The sequence below is a fragment of the Sorex fumeus genome, unplaced genomic scaffold, assembly GCF_029834395.1.
Source record: "Sorex fumeus unplaced genomic scaffold, SorFum_2.1 ptg000015l, whole genome shotgun sequence".
Lineage (NCBI taxonomy): Eukaryota > Metazoa > Chordata > Mammalia > Eulipotyphla > Soricidae > Sorex > Sorex fumeus.
In genome coordinates, this window is record NW_026606072.1 from 19,796,181 (window position 1) to 19,815,227 (window position 19,047).

Below are 19,047 nucleotides of genomic sequence, written 5' to 3' on the forward strand. Positions count from 1 at the left end.
GTTCCACAGCAACCTCTCAAACCTCTTTAGCGGCTGCTTAGCATTTATTTCCTCTCAGACCCAATTCTGAAAATGCTTGATTAGCGACAGTTAAGCTATGTTTGGGTGATTTTTTTTCTTTTTGCTTCTAAACATGCAGAATTATAGCCACAGTCTGAAAGAAAGGCATTACTGGTAGACAACATGATTATCAGTTGTAATTTAATCAGTTCAACATGGGGAATGGCGTATAGGTTTTTAATTATATTGGTAGAAACAGAACACAAATGCATAAGAAGTTTAACAAGAATGATTATAATCTCGCACTTATTTTGTCTCATGTTCTCTCTTTGACTTCAGCGAGGGTTACAGGGTTACAGGTTGTCCTTATGAGGGGTCATCTGAGATTGCTTTTATGTGTACATATGTTTATATTAATTTTTTGGATTCCTACAGATTTACATGTCTGCCTTGCAAATCAAATATATTTTGATTCATCTCTGATATCTTGCTGCATAACTCAATGACATGTGCACCAAAATAGCTAATATCTTTACAGTTTCTGTTAATTTGGATTTCAGGGAGTTTCCTTTCTTTGGTGAAGGAAAGGTTGTGATTTTATATTAGTTTTTTTTGCAGTTCTTTAATATGCCCCAGTTTTTATTTGTGATCCAGAGAATGTTGTTGTAATAATTAACTACTTTAGATATAAAACCACAATGTATGATCATCCATTTGGAATGAAAACTTACATAGTCAGTTGGTAATTAATATATTTCCTGGACTTTCATATTTTAAGATACTGTCAGGGAAGATTTTATGTACTATAATGTGCTAGAAATGATAGTTTTTCCTTTTTTAAAATAATCCTTTTTTTGGGGAGAAAGTGTATTTTGTAAAATGTTTTAAGAGAAGACTTTATTTCAAATTGAGCAGAATTTTAATAAAACTGTGTCCTGTTTATTTTCTCATTTTCCTTAAGGTTTTACATCTGGAATTTTTTAATGACTGACTACAGACTTACTCTGAGACTATTTTCTTTAAGACACTAAAACATTTGGAGCATAAATATTTTTATTCTCTGTTACCTCAAAAAAGCTATACCAGGTAGAGGTTATAGAAGACGTGTGTGCTGCTAAATATGAAAGTTCAGTTTCACCAACCGTTTTACATTTAGCTTCATGGGTATCCCGGTAGCTGCACTCCTGTATAAATTTACTTCTACAGAAGTCCCAATCTCTGATTGAGGAATCAGCTAGTAAAATAGCTTATAAATCCTGAGAGCTTGGGTGATGGTTAACCCCTTGAAACGCTTAATACAAAGATTCACTTATGTTGTGAGCATGTGGTCATACACACACAGGCACACATGTTGTAAAAACAACTCTTACAACTGCTGTAAAATAGAATAAGTTGGTGAGAATGTGTGTGTAGCTTGTGGTAGAATATGTGAAAGTTGGGACATAACATATTTTCGTCTTTCCTAGCAGAGATTGCCAAAGTAATGACACATTCATAAGCTCATTTTAGTTATATTCGTCCATCTGATAGAACCAGTCAAGAAGCAGGAAAATTACATTTTCTTAGTGGCATGAAACTCTGGGTGTAAGAACAACTTCCTCTGTGCCTGAGAAGTTTGGCTCACAGAGTGGTGAGGATTAAACAAATCTCTGTCTTTTGCAACTGAAGTGGGGCCATTGAGTGATAGATTTTGAAAGAGTCGCTTAAAGTTTTGAAGGGGTACCATATTGACTAAAAATTTGCTGTCAAAGCAAATTCATAAAGACCCTTATTCATTTCTGCCTTGTGCAATACCTTGGGAAACATGAGAATTCTTCCCCATTTGACTTGGCAATACAAATTTCTCAAGCCATGTTTCTCTATAGCCAGCTATAGGATGAGGGTGGACCCCCCCCCCGAAAAAAAAATGGAGGCTTTGTTTCTGTTTTACACATAACCAGAATTGCTCTTGTGTTTGTAATATTTAAAAGAGTTCAGTAGGAAGCCCTTGATTCTTTGATCTGATGCCACAATGCTGTTTAATGAGAAAGGTTTTTAATATTGTGTGGAATATTGAACATTTCTGCCAATCCAGTCCTAGGTACTAGAATGTTAGATTTACACCTTGGGTCCTTTCTTTGATTCCTTGTCTTGAATCTGCCTCGCAGCCCTCCTTCCCACCCCCCTCCCGCCCTGGGCTGAAACAGGTAATTACAAAGGTCCTCAGATCAATTTTGGTAAAGGGGCACCCTGACGGGTACCATGACTGAAGTGTGACATGAGCCTTTTCCAATACAATGGGTGGCCTCGCATTCCTCTGCAAGCCAAGCTCATTAAATATTCGGTTCCTTTTTTCCCCCCTCCTCCCCTCCCCTCCGTGCACTTAGCGTGAGTCGCCCTAAGTCTGGGGTTTCTTCACTGAAGACTTAGGAAAATTGCTTCGCGTTCTCAGATTGAATTTTTTATGTGTATGACTTCATGATAGCATTAGCATGTGCTTTGATCCATGTGTGAATGGCGCTGGGTCGGCGCTTATTGCCATATCCAGATGGTGTCACAGGGAACAAACACTTGTGTTTTAGGATTTCTCAATAGACTGTCTAGACTGGCCGTGCAGCAGACAGATACAGCCTCCCATCAAATTAGCGTTTGTCAGATTTATGGTAATGGTTCACCAAAGCCTTCCTGTCATTGACATTAAGATTTACGCCTCCGAAGTTATTTCGTCTTCTACAGAATATAGCTAGTGATTGCAGGGATTAGAAAAAAAAGAAGGAGGAGGAGAAGAAGAAGAAGTTTAAGACGGAGGAAGTCGTGCTGAATGTGAGCTGTCTCTGAATGGAAGGAAACGCTCAAAGGCGGTGGGCAGGAGCTGCAGGCCGGCGAGGCGCTGTACTGATCAAGGGCAGCCCCCGGCCCGCCCCACCCGCGCCAAGTGATAAGAGGGACGCGCTGGGCCACTCCGTGCCTCCCATTTGCCCCGGCTGGAAAGAAAAACATAGATCTGGGTGACTCGGGCCAGATTTGGCCCTTTCATGTTGTTGCTTGGGGGTAACGTGATCTGCTGCCCCATCGCGGTGGGAATAACCTTTTGACAGGCAGTATGTCCTTGCTCAGTGGAAATGTTTTCCCAAGGCTGGCCAGGCCGCCTTTGATCGTTCCCCCAACACCCCTTCCCGTGTGGGATCCCAGCTACCGTGCTCCCCGGAGACCTGGGTTCCTGCCTGGAAAGCCAGAGTCGGGAGGATTCAAGCCAGTAAAGAAATGCCAGCCCGGCCCTCTGCCGGGCCGAGGGATGGAGGTTAGGGAGTGGCACCTGGAGAGTCCCGGCCCTTGGGTTTCAACTCTGCGCATGTTGCTTTTTGCCCAACTGCGTTCAGGGGGGCGCAGCGTGCGTTTGGGGTGCGAAGCCGCAAGTCTGGTAAGCGGGTGTAGGGGGTAGATCCCCGCCCGCGCGTGCTGAGTGTGGTCTGGAAGTGCCTTTTTCCCGGGTGTGCCGGGGTCAGAGGCAAAAGATGATGAGGCCAGGAGCTGATGCCAGTGCCCAGCTGGCTGTGGCAGGCAGTTTGGGTACAGTGAAACGGGGCTTTGTGATGGTGACCCCCCTCCACCAGTACTGTTCAAAGGAAGCCTTTGCATTGGCTTAAGAATGGACGTTTGGGGCTGGAGAGAGGGTAGTGGGTCACGCACGTGTTTTGCATATCACTGACCTGGGTTTGATCCCCATATAGATCTAAAACCCCTTATGGTCCCTTGAGTCCCGCCAGGAGTGATCCCTGAGCGCAGAGCTGGGAATAAGCCCTGAGCGCAGCCAGGCATGCTCTCTCCTCCCCTCCGCCCCCAACCAACCAATCAACCAAAAACTAACAAAAAAAGAAGCGGGCATTTGGGGAATGCCCATTTGCACTATTGCACTATTGCTAACCCTTTGGGGTGTCTGGATTGGGCGCAGCAGAATCCTCCCAGAGCCCTCCCTGGCAGACTCTGTCCTGCTGATCAGGGCAGAGTGACAGCCTTATGGACCAAGCATGAAGGAAGCCTTCTCTCTCATCACACAGCTGCCCTGGACCTGTGGAGTAGTGGCCTCCCTGCCCCCCCACCCCCTTTCCTTCTTCCTTCCCTCTCTTCTCTTCCCCTCCTCCTCCTTTTTCTTTTTTTTCTTTCTTTTTGCTTTTGCCACACAATACCCTTTTGATAATTCTTCACTTGGACTTACAAACATTTTGTTTTTATTCCAGAGTTTGTCATGATTTATGGTCCTTTCTCAAAAGGATGTGGATGTTCTAGGTTTGAAGAGTTGCTCTTGGTGCTGCATTAGCTGTCTATATGTTCCCAAGTATGCCAATGGTTTTCTTTCTTATTTATGTTTGAGTGGAAATAACATGATAGGTAATAGTATTAATAAGTAGATTTTGAGTGTTCGATGTTACTCTACCACACCTTTCTCCAAGAGTGCCAGTATCTCCTATTACTATCCCGAGATCTTTTCTGTCCCCTCCCCCTCCTCATGGCATACTCATTTCTGTTGGAGAATCTAAGGATTTGTTTTTATTGCCATAGTCTAGTTCTTTGCTTTGTAATCTTTATTTCTCTTTTATTTCTTGTGGGGGACGAGGATGTACCACACCTGGTGGTATTCCTGGCTTTGTGGCTTTCTCTTGGCTCTGTGTTCAGGATTTACTTCTTGAGGTGCCCAGTGGGACCGTATGTGATTCCGCGGATCAAACCTAAGGTACAAAGCAAGGGCTCTCTCTACCTGCCCTGCTATTTTTCCAGTCCAGGTTTGTAGTATTTATAGACTGTGTAAAAAATGAGATCATCTAGTATTTGTCTTTTTTTCATGGCTTTTTGTACTTATTTCCTCCAACTCTATCTAAATTGTGGCAAAATGCAAAATTTCAACTGTTTTTATAGCCAAGTAATATTCTATTGTGCAGATAGACCGCAGTCTCTTCAGTCACTCATTACTATTGTTAAACACTTGAGTTATTTTCAGATCTTGGCTAAAATAGTGACATAGTCCATGTGTGTTTTTTTAATTAGTGTTTTTGTGTTCTTGGGATAGAGAGATATTAGGCTTCTTTTACAGACTACTTTCATATACATGTGTTCAAATATAGTGATAAGTATATTTTAGCATAGACTTACTTAAATGTTACAGTTGGTAGCTAAATTGGTAGCTAACTAAAACAAGTTATATTATCTTCAATATAAAAAAATCAATGGATTTTCATTTTTGTTCATTTCTCAAATCTTTAAGCGTTGAATTAAATACACTGTTACAATACGTTTTGCATTTATTTCTTGAAGTGTTAGAATGTCTGCTTAGTTGAGGGTATATTTCTTAATAAATTATGACTAATTATTGAAAAGAATTTTATCTTTTTTTTAAATTTATTTATTGAATTGCTCGAGCGGGCCCAGTAACGTCTCCGTTGGAGACTTTGTTGTTACTGTGTCTGGCATATCGAATACTCTCAGTAGCTTGCCGGGCTCTCCGAGAGGGGCGGAGGAATCGAACTCAGGCAGGTCGGCCATGCTTGTAAGGCGAACGCCCTACCACTGTGCTATCATAGCACAGCGGGTAGGGCGTCTGCCTTGCACGCAGCCAACATGGCCGACCCGAGTTCGATTCCTCCGCCCCTCTCGGAGAGCCCGGCAAGCTACCGAGAGTATTCGATATGCCAGACACAGTAACAACAAAGTCTCCAATGGAGACGTTACTGGGCCCGCTCGAGCAAATCGACGATCAACGGGAGGGCCTTTACTTACTTTACTTTACTTTATTTATTGAATTACTGTGGGAAAAGTTACAGAGCTTTCAGGTTTAGGTCTCGGTCATGCAAATATCAAACACATTTCCCTTTACCAACACTTATTTTTCACCATGAAGAACCCCAGTAAACCCCCACTCCCCCAACTCTCCCAATGCCTGTGAGGCAGATGAATTCTAGTTAACACTCTATCTACTTTGACTAGATTCATTGTTTCGATAAAAGATGCACCATTATTATTTAGAGTTTACACCCCCAAATCAGACATGCTGAAAAGGCATTGTGAAATGATTTGCTTTCTACAGCTGGGTTCAAGAATTAAATGATGTCGCGCGGTTTTGGATTTCTGCATTTTACTTATTAACCCTGGAAGTATTTCTGCTGAGAGTCAGATAATTAAGAGATTGGTTTCTGTGCTCTGGAGCCATGGCCATGCTGGAGAGCCCCTCGTGGGGGGCAACTGGTGACCTCGGTAGGGCGTGAAGGACGAGCCGGGAACCCCCCCCTTCCCATGAGGTTTTAGTCGCCCCATCACCCCCGGCTCATACCTGCTCTCCACAAGGCTCCCATGTGGCCACCATCTTTCTTTCCAGAGGGAAGAGGGCGGAAGAATTTTATCTCTTTTAAGACCATAGAACTAGAAAATTTCCCAAAAGAATAAAAGAACATTTTTGCTAAACAGAATTTTTCCCCAAAACTCCTTCTCCCTTTTTCCTTCTCTCTCATTCCTGCCTTTCTTTTCTTTCTTCCTGTTTTGCTCAGATTTGTTAAGAGTTATTCATTTGGTTTCCTCTTGGAAAGGCAGATTTTTTTAAAGGAGCCTCAATACTTTTAATTTCCACTTAATTGTTAAAAAAATGATTCTTTGATAAGTGTCTCAGTAGTTCCATTATCATCACCTTATCTTTTTCAGTATTTTACTTGGGGTTGTGATAACTCAGGGATTTCTAGGGAGCATCCCAAGTTAGTACTCATATAATAAATTATTTTTTTAAAAAGTGAAAGTGTGGGTTTGTTGGGGGTGGGGGAAGATCAAGTTGGTGCTCTAACTAGAACAGTTACCATTTTGGACATAAGAGCTATTTCAAATTTGTTGTCAGAAACAGTATAAGTTTTACAAGACACATTTATAGTGTTTTAAAAAGGTTAACTACCCTTCTTACACGTGTATTTTCTTGGAAACTGGGGGGATTGAATAGAATGCCAGTCTTTCAGCAATGTGTGAAAATTTATTTGAATAAAATCCTCTTTCTGTAGTTGAAGACTTTTACTCCCCGGGAATCCCTCACCTGTGGAATTTGAGTCTGACTATTTTTAGAATGAGGTTTTTCACTCTTTTTCTTTATGTTATTTTTGCTCAGACAATGTATTGAAAGCCATCCCAGGATGTTTCGACTTGAGGATGTGGAGAGCATCTCATTGGACAACCTCCTTTTCCCAGTTGGAAAAACGGAAGCGTGGCCAGGTTAAGAGCCTTTGCTCAGAACCCAGCTGGCTGCCAGGGCCATAGGGTGTTGCACTTCTCCTTCCCCACTCAGCTGGGACTGGGAGGGGGCTCAGGAGAGTCACTCTTCCTTGGTTCTCTCCCATTCCCCACCAGTAATGCTTAATCTCCTGTCACTCATTAGCTCAGAGTTTAAGAAAGCACATTTTACTTTCTTTGAACAGAAAAACAAACAAACCAACAGGAAATGAAATCCAATGCAACAAACACCTTTGTTTTTGCAGGGGTGTGTGGGGGAAGGGCATTGCTTAGTGGACCTGGCCCCTGTCATTCTGAGGATCTAGGAATATGATTGGAGCTGGACCTCCTGCCTGTAAAGCCTGTGCACCAAATCTTTGCGCCATCTCAGTGACTCTTAACTGTATATCCCTAGCCACTTATCCCTTCCCACTAGAATTTTATAGCGGCAGCAATATGCCTAGGCCCAGGTGAATTCTCATGATTTGCCTGGACTTCGGCCGCTGGTATTGTGTTCTGAAAGTGTTGCGGGTTTCTGACCTATGATCTTAATACGTTGATGGGCGTGGGCTGGGGAGTGGTGAGGAGGAGTCTACAGCAAGGTGCTTTGGGGAAAATGTTTGCTTTCTTATTAAAGATAAAGTTTAAGTTGCCTTCTTGTACCCCTTGTAGCTCTTCCTGTCACCTTCAGTGTGGGTGTGACATCTGAAGTATGGCAGCCTTCTTGTTACTTTGGACGGAGGACTGACTTTTTTTTTTTTTTTAAAGTAAGCCCTATTTGTTTAAAGTAGGGGCTGGCATTTTAACTAGACCAGTGTCTGGCAAATTATGTATGTCCCGTGGACTTTCTGCTTGTTTCTATAGTTAAAGTCGTATCGGAACCAAGGCCACACCATCTGTTACTGTCTCTATGCTTTTATGCTGTCATGACAGAGTTATTGTGGAAGAGGACTTGATGTTCGCACTCCTAAAGCATTTACTCTCTGGCCGTTTCAGTTTGCTGACCCTGGTTTGAAGCATCTCGATTTCATTCTCTTTACTTGCAGCCAGACACCCTCCTACCAGAGGCAGCCAGTAGCCAGGTTTTGTGAGTATCTACATAATTTAGCTTTTCTACCTGCTCTGACTGTTCTTGTCTAAGAAACAGATCTGCTGTATAGGCAGGCATGCCCTTCCTTTTAGGCTTTGTCTCGGAAGAATTATCTCCCCCCCACCTCATGTTCTGATGATTGTCCTTCTTTTATTTTGCTTTTAAAAATATGATGAGAATGTAAACATGTTTTCCTGCCCTGCTACCTAAAACTCACATCAGTCCTATGAGAGCAGTCTGAAGGATTTGCTCTCTGGAGCGTTGATAAGAAAAATAACCAGGACTTTGGGTCAGTAAGTAAGGTCTATTGGGGCATCTTATACTGCTTCCAGCCGTAAAACTTGTAACTGATATATACTGCTCCCCACATAAAACTTGTATTTTGTGATCTGGTTGGACAAGAAAAAAACGGACAATAATGCCCTCTCTATGCCCATGTAAATTACTTATGCACACCAAATAGATAAATCCTTCATCTGATAGGGGAAGATAAACTGGAAGTATGTTTCTAATTTCAGTAATAGCTATAATTAGACAGTCTGCATTTGAACAATAAAGAGAACCCTGCTTGGGTGTTGCATGAAGTTAGAACATTCCCTTATGCGTGAATGCTAAGACAGATAAAAGCAGATATATATATATATATATATATATATATTTTTTTTTTCATAGTGGTTCCTAAAAGTTTAGACAGTAATTGTTCTGTTTTTACGAATTACAGTTATTAACCAGGAATCTTTTTTATTTTGGTGGTGAAGGGTGGGGGTTTCCAACTAGTAATCAAGGGGTCCCAGGGTCCTCAGTGTTAGGGCCCAAGAATGTTGTGCTGCTCCAGCTCACAGTACCACCCTGGCCAGAACCTCCAGGGTCAAAAACCAGTGATGAGCTGGGGGCCATGCATCATGGGGACTAAATCTTGGCCCCCAGCCAGAAATCTTTGATCAGCTAACTAATTCTCTGTGCCACAACTTTTTTATCTGTGGGGAAAAGATGGAGGCTCTCTGACTTAACCTACTGCCCCCCTTTTCAGAAAGACATCATTCATTGCCACCTTGGAAAATCTACCTGCTGCAAATGAACAAACAAGGCCCCCCACTGCCAGTAGCAATCCAGGCAGCTTCTGCCACCCCAGGGGGGCCCAGGAGGAGTAGTCTACTTTGGGAAACACTGGGGAAGGTACTTATTCTATCTGACAGTATGGTGTCTTCTAATTCTAAGAGATTTATTATTTTAAAAATTCTTCTGATTGGTTAGAACCTACGCGAAGATGAGTCCATTCAGACAGCAAAGCAATAATGACCACGATGTTCACCAAATCTTAGAAGACTGAGGGCTATTTTCATTTGAATGGTCTCTTGGTTTTAAGACCCAGGTGCCTCCAAGGTTTTGTTATTGCACCGGTTTTTGTTTTCCTTTATCCCCCCCACTCCTACCCTCCAGGGGTGGAAACTTCTTGGGTCAACTGGGGTTCTTAGCATTTTGCAGTGCTGTATTCTGACCCTCAAAACTGGTATGCTTCACAGCATCCTTGATTTTGTTGGAATAATAAGATTTCCAAACCAGGGTCTTTCTTGAAGGTATGCCTTTCCAAAGGAGTAGCACAAGTAGTTAGAAAGGTAGAATGGATTCCAGTAAAAAGGGATAATGCCAATATATTATTATTTTAATCAAAACTACTTTGCCTTGTTTTAGAAATTATAGTCTACACAGGCAAAATTTTAATTTGAATGGGGAATTTTTTTTAAACAATGTTCATGTCATAAAGTCTTACTGTACCAGAGTGAGTATATTTGAAATTCTTGCTTTATACTAAAGATTCCTTAGTAACAAAGAAAAGCTATTTTTATGAGTTATGTTTGTCTCAGATACTTCTTCAGCTTTTGAGTTTACATTAAAAACCTTAAACCTAAAGGAATAAAATTTTGGTATTGTGTTCAAGCCAAATATTAAGACACAAAGAACAAATTATCTTATTTTTACCATGCTCTCTCTTTCCCCTCTTTGTCAAGGAACTGTCTCTTTAGCTATTGTGGAAGTATCTTCTAATTAACACTCTGTAATGCTCTAACTCACTGTGTATCTTATATTTTGAAGAGAAAATTGTAATGTATGAAAAGATAGTTGCTTTACTTGTTTGAGGGGGAAGGCGGGTTGTGAATAATTAGATGGTAAAAATTAAGTCTGCTTCTTTAAGCCTTTGGAAAAATTTGACTGCTAATAACTGTTCACAAATTAGCCTTTTTATACAGTTTGTCTAGCCTGTGTCTAGGTACTTATAACCTGAGGGCAAATAATTTTTTTTTTCATTAAATGTGTGCTTTCAGCCAAGGAAAACCTCATAGTTTTAAAGAATGGTACCACCTATGTGATAAAAATAAGCATGCATAGTTTTCTACTAATATTATAAGAGATACAGGAATGAACATTGGGTTCTCTTCCATATCGCTGTTTTTTTTTTTTTAATATATATTAGATAGTTTAAAATGTTCGTTATCAGGTGTTGTATATAAATGAATTTTTAAAGAGTCAAGTTATTTTGTTTGGCCACATCCAGCAGTGTTCTGGCCCTGTGATACTGGGGATACAAGGAAACCAGGCCCAATTGGACAGTGTTGGGGTGACCATCAGCTGCCAGAGATCCAATTCTAGGCCTCGCTAGTCTTCTACTCTGCCACTTGAGCCATATCCCTGACTCCAAAAGGAGCAAATAATTTTACAAAACATGTGAAAATCAGTGCTGAACTTCTCCCCTTACCTTGAGATTCTCTTTAGCATTCACTACTTCCAACTATTTAGTGATATTTCCACTTTTGAGGGGGAATGGGTCACACCCATATGTGCTCCGGGGTTACTCCTGGCTTGATGCTCAGGGATCACTTCTGGCGGGCAGGTCGGGACCATATGGGATACTGGGGATTAAACCTGGGACAGCCTCATGCAAGGCAAGTGCCCTCCCTACCTGCTCTACTGTTTCTGCCCCATAAACTAAAAAAAAAATTGTGCGTGTGTGTTTCCTTGACTCTAAATGCACACTTACATAGCTATTTTTTTTTCAATTTTAAATATTATCCATTGCCTTCCCACTCCTATCCTCCTCAGTATATCCCCAAATATGCCCCTTGTTACTCACCTATCCCTCCTGATCTTTGTAATTGTAATTTGATAATTTTGTAGTATGGGGCTTTAGAAACATTCTTTATCTTCGTCATAGATGATTACTTTTTCTTTCGGTTCAACTCTCTTTTTTCTCCAGCTCCTTGTTTTAATGACTTGTGGTCTGCCGTGTTTTCATCAGTTTCCCATTGAGTACCTTCCCCGGGGAGTGCTGTACAAGGGACATTTCTCCCGGAGCACCTGACCGGCTCCCACCAGCACTGGTTACAGGAGAAGCTACTGCTGACTGTGATTCCCCAGGTGCCCCTGAGTCATCATTCTTGGGGTCCCCCACAAGACCCTACAGGTTCCCATCTCCCCCTTTCGTAGTATACTCCTGAGTGCAGTGGAGGCCCGTGTTTCTGATCACTAGACTTGGCTCTAGGTGGATAAGGTTGCATATAATTTTCCCCTGCAATTTTTTTGGAGGGTCACACTTGGTGTTGCTTTGGAATCCCTCCTGGGTACTGGAGGGTTTTGAGCTTCCACTTTTGTTTTCTAGAGAAACAGAGGTTTGTTGTTGTTGTTGTTGTTGTTTTGGTCACACCCAACCATGCTTAGGATTTGTTCCTGATTCTGAGCTCAGGGGTCACTCCTGGCGGGCTTGAGGAACCATATGGGGTGTTGGGGATTGAACCTGGGTTGACTGCATGCAAAGCAAGAGCCCTTCTGCTGTACTATCTCTTGGCCCCTCAGAAGAACAAAGTTATTTTGTTCCAGAACTCTTTGGGATCTTTCAACTTGTTCATATTTCGGCCAAATCTGACGGTGGTCAGGGCTTAGTCCTGGCTCCGCACTCAGGGCTTAGTCCTGACTCCGCACTCAGGGATCACTCCTGGCAGGCTTCTGGGGACCCTTTGGGGTACTGAGATTCAAACACTGACCTTCGGTCTGCAAGACAAGCTACTATCACTACAGCCCCCAGAACTCTTTGCTTCTGTTTGTTTTTTTCTTTCTTTTGGTGATGTTGTTGTTACTCGTTTGTTTTCATTTCTCTTTGGAAACTCCAGTCTTCAGAAACGTGTTCTGAGTGTGAGACTTTTTCCAGCTGCATGTGCTGGGTGCTTTCAGTGTGAAAACATGAATCTTTTAGTCCTGTGGAACTTTTCTTGAAAGCCCGCTCCCTTCTTTTTCTTACTCTCCTGAAGTGATTTTCTGAGTTTCCCAACTTTCATTGGGCACTTTTCATCTCTTTGTTTTCTTGTTTCATTTGGGGGAGCCGGGGGGTGGCGGCAGAGGTATCTCAAATTGGCCTTTAAAATTTTTTTTTTCTTTTTGGGTTACATCCGGTGATGCACAGGGGTTGCTCCTGGCTCGTGCACTCAGGAATTATTCCTGGTAGTGCTCAGGGGACCATATGGGATGCTGGGAATTGAACCCAGGTCAGCCAGGTGCAAGGCAAATGCCCTACCCTCTGTACTATTGCTCCAGCCCCGGCCTTTTAAATTGTTAATTGAGATTTTAGTTTCTCATTTACTCACCATTTCGCGCACCCCCCCCCCCCCGCCCTGCTTGCCATGTAAAGTCTCTCTCTCTTTCTCGTAGCATCCTACTGCTATCTTTCTGAATTGCTTCTTTTACCTTCAAGACCCCCCCCCCCCCCCTTATTAGTTAGTCTCTGTCTGTCTTATTAATGGCTTTTCTTAGATGCCTGGCAGTTCTTGTCTGCCTGCTCATATCTTTGAAAACAACGGGGGCACATAAAGCTATTCGGAGGTCTGCACACAGGTGAGACTTGTCTACCATGTGCTTCACCCTAGGGGCATTTTCTTGCTTTATTGAGGAGGCTCCAATAATTGTACCTTTAGGTTTCCTCTTTGGGGCTGGTGAGATTCTAAGAAGAATTTTCCGAGCTGTTGCCTGGAGAAGGTCAGCCTGGCTCTCAGAGTTCTGTACAGCACCCTGGGAGCAGGTCTGAGAATGGCAGCATTTAATGTCTCCCTTCTCCTTTTGTTCAACCCCTGCTGGGATTTGTAGCTGGTGATGGGGGGCGGGGGGCTCCATCTTTTCTGGGGAAGAAGCAAAAAGGGTGAGCGCAGGCATTTGCCAGGCTATGTGAAATGGAAGGCAGGACTGAGAATTTTTTTTTTTTTTTTGCTTTTTGGGTCACACCTGGCGATGCACAGGGGATACTCCTGGCTCTGCACTCAGGAATTACTCCTGGAAGTGCTCGAGGGACCATATGGGATGCTGGGAATTGAACCTGGATCGGTCGTGTGCAAGGCAAACGCCCTACCCGCTGTGCCATAGCTCTAGCCCCCAGGACTGAGAATTTAATGTCTTTTTCTTCAGAGGTGAGGGGTCCAAGCCCATGGGTGCAGGGGGAAGAAACCCCATGTTCCTACAGACAAAGAATGTGTCATCTCCACCGCCCTCTGCATCTTCTTTCAAGAATTTGCAATTGATACTCCTGTTTCTTCAGTCCCACTTTCCATGCAGTTTTTAAGAGACCTCAGATTCCACCAGTCCCAGAATTAATTGGGGGTTGGGAGTGCAGTTTCGGAGTGCACGTTGAGAGCTTGCCTCCCCTCCCCCCACTGCTTATTTGGATCATGCCACAGGATCACAGTAACCATTCAGTCTTCAGCATTCCTGATTCCAAAATTGCGGCTATTTCTTTGTGAAGAAAAAAAAAATAAAGCAGAAAACCAAACAAATCATTTTAGGGCCATTTCGGGGGAAGGAGGAACTAAATGCTGTGTTTGGCTCACCGCTTTAATCTGAGGTCTCTCTCATGTTTTCTAATTATAGATTACCTTCTCAGTGGGCAGTTTAGTCAGAAAGTACATGTGCACGGTGAGCTGTTGCACAGAACAGAAGCCAGACCTCATGGAGGTATGCTCAGGCCATGTTAGGTGCTTGTGCGTTTCTCATTTTCAGGGGCAGGGAGCATTATGGGTATTTGTTTTAGAAAGAGTTCTCTAAGTGCTTGCAGTCAAGAGGAACCCCCTACTTTAGTTGTTTTTAGTCTTTTTATATGTGCCATTTTCTTTAATTCTTTTAAAAAAATTTTTTTTTATTGAATCACCGTGAAACACAGTTACAAAGCTTTCATGTTTGAGTTTCAGTCATAAAGTGATTGAACACTCATCCCTCCACCAGTGCACATTCTCCACCACCAATGTCCCCAATATCCGCCCCCCCATCGCACCCCTCCCTCCTGCCTCTATGCAGACAATTTCCCCCATACTCTCTCTCTACTTTTGGGCATTATGGTTTGCAATATAGATACTGAGAGGCTATCACATTTGATTCTTAATGTACTTTCAGCACACATCTCCCATCCCGAATTAACCCTCCAACCATCATTGAGTTAGTGATCCTTCTCTATCACAACTGCCTTCTCCCTCACCCGTGAAGCAGGCTACCAACCATTGAGCAATATTCCTGGCCCTTGTCTTTACTGTCCTTGGGTGTCAGTCTCCTATTATGTTATTTTATATTCCACAAATGAGTGCAGTCATTCTTTGTCTGTCCCTCTCTCTCTGACCATTTCACTTAGCCTGATACTCTCCATGACCATCCACTTATAAGCAAGTTTCATGACTTCATCTTTCCTAACAGCTGCATAGTATTCCATTGAATAGATGTACCAAAGTTTCTTTAACCAGTCCTCTGTTCTCGGGGGTATGTGCCATTTTCATTGGTGTGAGATGAAACTGCATTGTCTTTCCCTGATAACCAAGCAATGAATATGTTATCGTATGCCTGGTGACCATCCAGTTGTCATCATGTGGGAAGTATCCGTTTATTTTCCTATATTTTTGGAATAGGATTATTTTTTTTTATGTTGTTGAACTTTGTGTTTGCTTTATATATCTTTAACATTAGACTGTTTTTGCTCTGTGTCGTGCAAATATTGTTTTCTCTCCTATTTTTTAGGGCTTGGTACAATTTTTTTTTTAAAGGATAGTGGTCATACCTCACTTTTTTTTCTTGTTTTATTTCTTAATTTACTTTTTAAAATTTAAACACTGTGGTTTACAAAGTTTTTCATAATACATTTGTTTTGGGCATTCAGTGTTCCAATACCAATCTCACCACCAGTGTGACCTTACCTCTACCATTGTCCCCTGTTTCCCATTCTTCCTCCAAGCCTGCCCCCTTGCAGGCACAAGATAATTTCTCTTTGGGGCTGGAGTGATAGCACAGTGGGTAAGGCATTTGCCTTGCATGCGGCTGACTCGGGTTTGATTCCTAGCATCCCATATGGCCCCCTGAGCACTGTGAGGAGTAATTCTTGATTGCAGAGCCAGGAGTAACACCCGTACATTGCCAGGTGTGATCCCAAAAGCAAACAAACAAACAAGCAAAAAGGATAATTTATTTTTTAGTGCTTATTACAATGAAATGGCTAATGGAATTATCTCTGTCCCTTTTGGAGAGCCTGGCAAGCTACTGAGTGTATCCCACCCGCACGGCAGAGCCTGGCAAGCTCCCTGTGGGGTATTCGATATGCCTAAATTTTGTGTCTGCCTCTATGGCAGACAATTTCCCCCATACTCTCTCTATAGTTTTGGGCATTATGGTATGCAATATCGATATGCCAAAAACAGTTACAAGTCTCACCATGGAGACGTTACTGGTGCCTGCTCAAGCAAATCTATGAACAATGGGAGGACAGTGCTATAGTGCTACTTAAGTAAAAGAAAATTTATGAAAATTGTTGTATCTCACAATGGGGTGATTAAAATAATTGTCTGAGAGTTTATTAAGCTTTTTGTTGCTAGTTGAGCCTTCTGTGCTAGTGTTTTTACTTATTGAGTTTAGTTGGCCTCTGTGCTACTTTTCTATCTAATTGCTGTGCTCCTATGGGCTACCAGCATTGTAGAATTTGGAGGCGAGTGCTCCAGGCACTCCAGGCTCTGTAGAATTGGGCCTGTGAGTTTCAGGGCTTGGCCTGGCCTGCATCTCTTCTGAGATTAGTGAAGCTAGCTATAAGGCCATTGTTTACTTGGTAGCTGTGGGATGTAGATGTGGCTGCTGCTGCTTCTGACAGAAAGGGTTGTGGGGCTATGAGGCAGTTTCCAGCCCCCACTCTGAAAAAATCCCAGAGTTCTCAGTGTACCTGGATTTTCATTTGTATGGCATTTTTGCAGAGATTCATTGTGAAACTGGTCCATTTCTATCACGGTTTGCATGGCGGCAACTGTGGGGTGTGGGTGCAGGTAGGGATTCAGGCCTCCCCTCAGCCTTAGTGTGTACCAGTGAGTTTTAGTAGCTTGGCTTCCATCTCTTCGGAGATTGGTCTGACCCCTCAACTTTTTTGCAAAAAAACAAAACAAAACCAACACCCCTCCCCAAGTAATAATAGAGAAAAAAATCAGCATAAAATCTGCTAGTATAATGGGGGTGAAATGCGGTACTCTCCCAATGCCTGAAACTCCTAATTGTGTCTCCTGAAAGGACTCAGGGACCCAGGGTGTGCCGCATCACCGGCACCTTCTCGGGATGCTTTGGAATTGTTTCTTCTCACTCCGGGACCTGCATAGCCCTCAGAGAGGCTAGATTGCAGTGACAGAGGCATTGGGAGAATTAATGGCATCTCAAGCTCGTGCCTCTCCTCTGGGAACTCACTTGAAGGGCTCAGTGTGGTTGGTATACACGGGTCTTTTCAGTTTCAAATGGCTGTCTTATGAGAGTTTTTTAAAAATATGTTTTGTTTTAGGAGCTAGAGATATAATATAGGGATTAAGGTATACACCTAGTATACAGCTTACCCTGGTTGATCCCACCACCATATGGCCCTTCAAACACCTCCTAGAGGAGCCTGGAGGTCCCTGAGCAATGCTGGTAATCCCTGGCACTGCAGGACCCAAGCTGCACCACATCCTCAGGCCCTAGAATTGAACTTCTGGGGAAAAAAAAAAAAACAGCCAATCAAAAACCTCTTGTTACGGTTAAAGTATTAGGACATATATATGGTTAAAATACTAGGACATAGGTCTTTCTCATTGGACCAAGAGATAGTTCAGAGGTCAGGAACCCGTATCCAATCTTGCTGCATGGCTCCTTAGCAGTGCTAGGTGCTCTGGTAGTCCCCAGTCACTCCTGGGCCCTGGTGCCTCTCAAGCATTGCTGGGCCAGAGCACAGTAGCATCCAGATGTATTGGCAGGTTTCACTAGGAGCTGCCACGGGCCTGAGCTCAGGTATTATCCACACTGTTCCTTGGAACCTGCAGTGCTCACCACCAGTGTCGCCTATGTCTCCACACCATGGCAAGATGATTGTTTGGTTTAGGGACCTCTGTCACCACGCTCATCTTTTCATCCTCCTTCCACGATATTCCTGTTTCAGAGGTTTTCCCAGTTCCTCTATCAAATCAAGTGGTTTTTTCTCCCCCAGGACTCACCCAACTATTGTTCTTTCCCTCTGGAAAACTTGTCTCACCATTCCTTGTCAGACCAATGCCTTTCAGATGTGTCCTGTGTGCTGCTGTTTTCAGTGATCCCCTCCTAACTCCCCACACAAATGATTCATGCTAAACTTTTTAGGAACACCTCACTCTTCCTTCAGATTTTCAGCAACTGAATGAGGGCTTTTCCCCTCTAAAACTTAACCTCTCCTCTAGAATGTAATTCCTATCAAGAACGAGTGTGTCATCTTTTATTCGTCAACCAATTCTGTTTCTTCTTGGCACCAGTGAGCTCCTAATCAATATTAGGTGAATGACAGGAATGTCAGTCTGGAACATTGAGCCTCTATGGGAAGTCCTAATTATTGGATTTGAAATGCTGGGATTAGTATTGTTGTTTTGGTCTCCCAGGAAGGCAAGAGGTCAGGGGGTCCCATAAGTGATTTTTGGTTGGTTTAGCTCAAGGGCTAAGGATGCTCGGGTGCTGCTGGGACAACTGGGCTACTTCAGGAGTTCTGAAGGAACCCAGGGCCACATACAGAAGTTGCTTGAGGCATTTTGGGCTGTACCCAGAGTTACTTGAGCTACTATGTGGTGCGGGGAATTGAACCTGGGTTGAACCCTGGCTGCTTACTACCCCTCTTCCCTGGAATTCCTGTTTATTTTAGCCACTCAATGTCTTATAATTGTACACAGAAGATATGACTGCTAGGATTACACCCATTTAGACTCTGGGCCCGATAATTGTATGTAACAGTTCAACTTGGTTTCTATTGTGCTGTCTCTAAACCTGATGTCCTTAGAATTCTTCAGGGAACAAACAACGGGGAGGACCATTCCGTCATTCCATGGAAATATTCCACAGTGCTCATGTTTTTCTCTTTTAGTGCGTAGAAATGAGTTTTAGGGTGAGGACAAGGAAATAGTTCCTATCAGAACAAGCCTGTGGCTTTTGGGGAGGCTTTTTCTTTTCCTTAGCATCAGAGATTGTTAGAGGACCAGCTCGTGCTTTTTTGACATCTTCTTCGCAGAAAAATCCTAGTTATTTGGCAGTTACGTAATGTTACTTATGGTACTCAAATAAGATTTACTGTCCCATTTTTGGGTGGTCTTAAGCCTGATAGTATAGGTAATATGTCCTTCAACTCATTTGTCTCTGGCTGGCTGGCCAACCCGTAGGATGGACAGTAATTCTGGGAATTTTGATGCTTTGGACTCATGGAGAGTTCCTCA

At 43.0% G+C, this 19,047-nt stretch overlaps 1 protein-coding gene across 2 annotated transcripts in view; it reads left to right on the plus strand.

Annotated features, from left to right (window-relative positions):
- Nucleotides 1-19,047, plus strand: part of ARL15 (ADP ribosylation factor like GTPase 15) — a 450,742-nt gene that overhangs the window by 101,872 nt on the left and 329,823 nt on the right. The gene's annotated exons all lie outside the window — the stretch shown is intronic.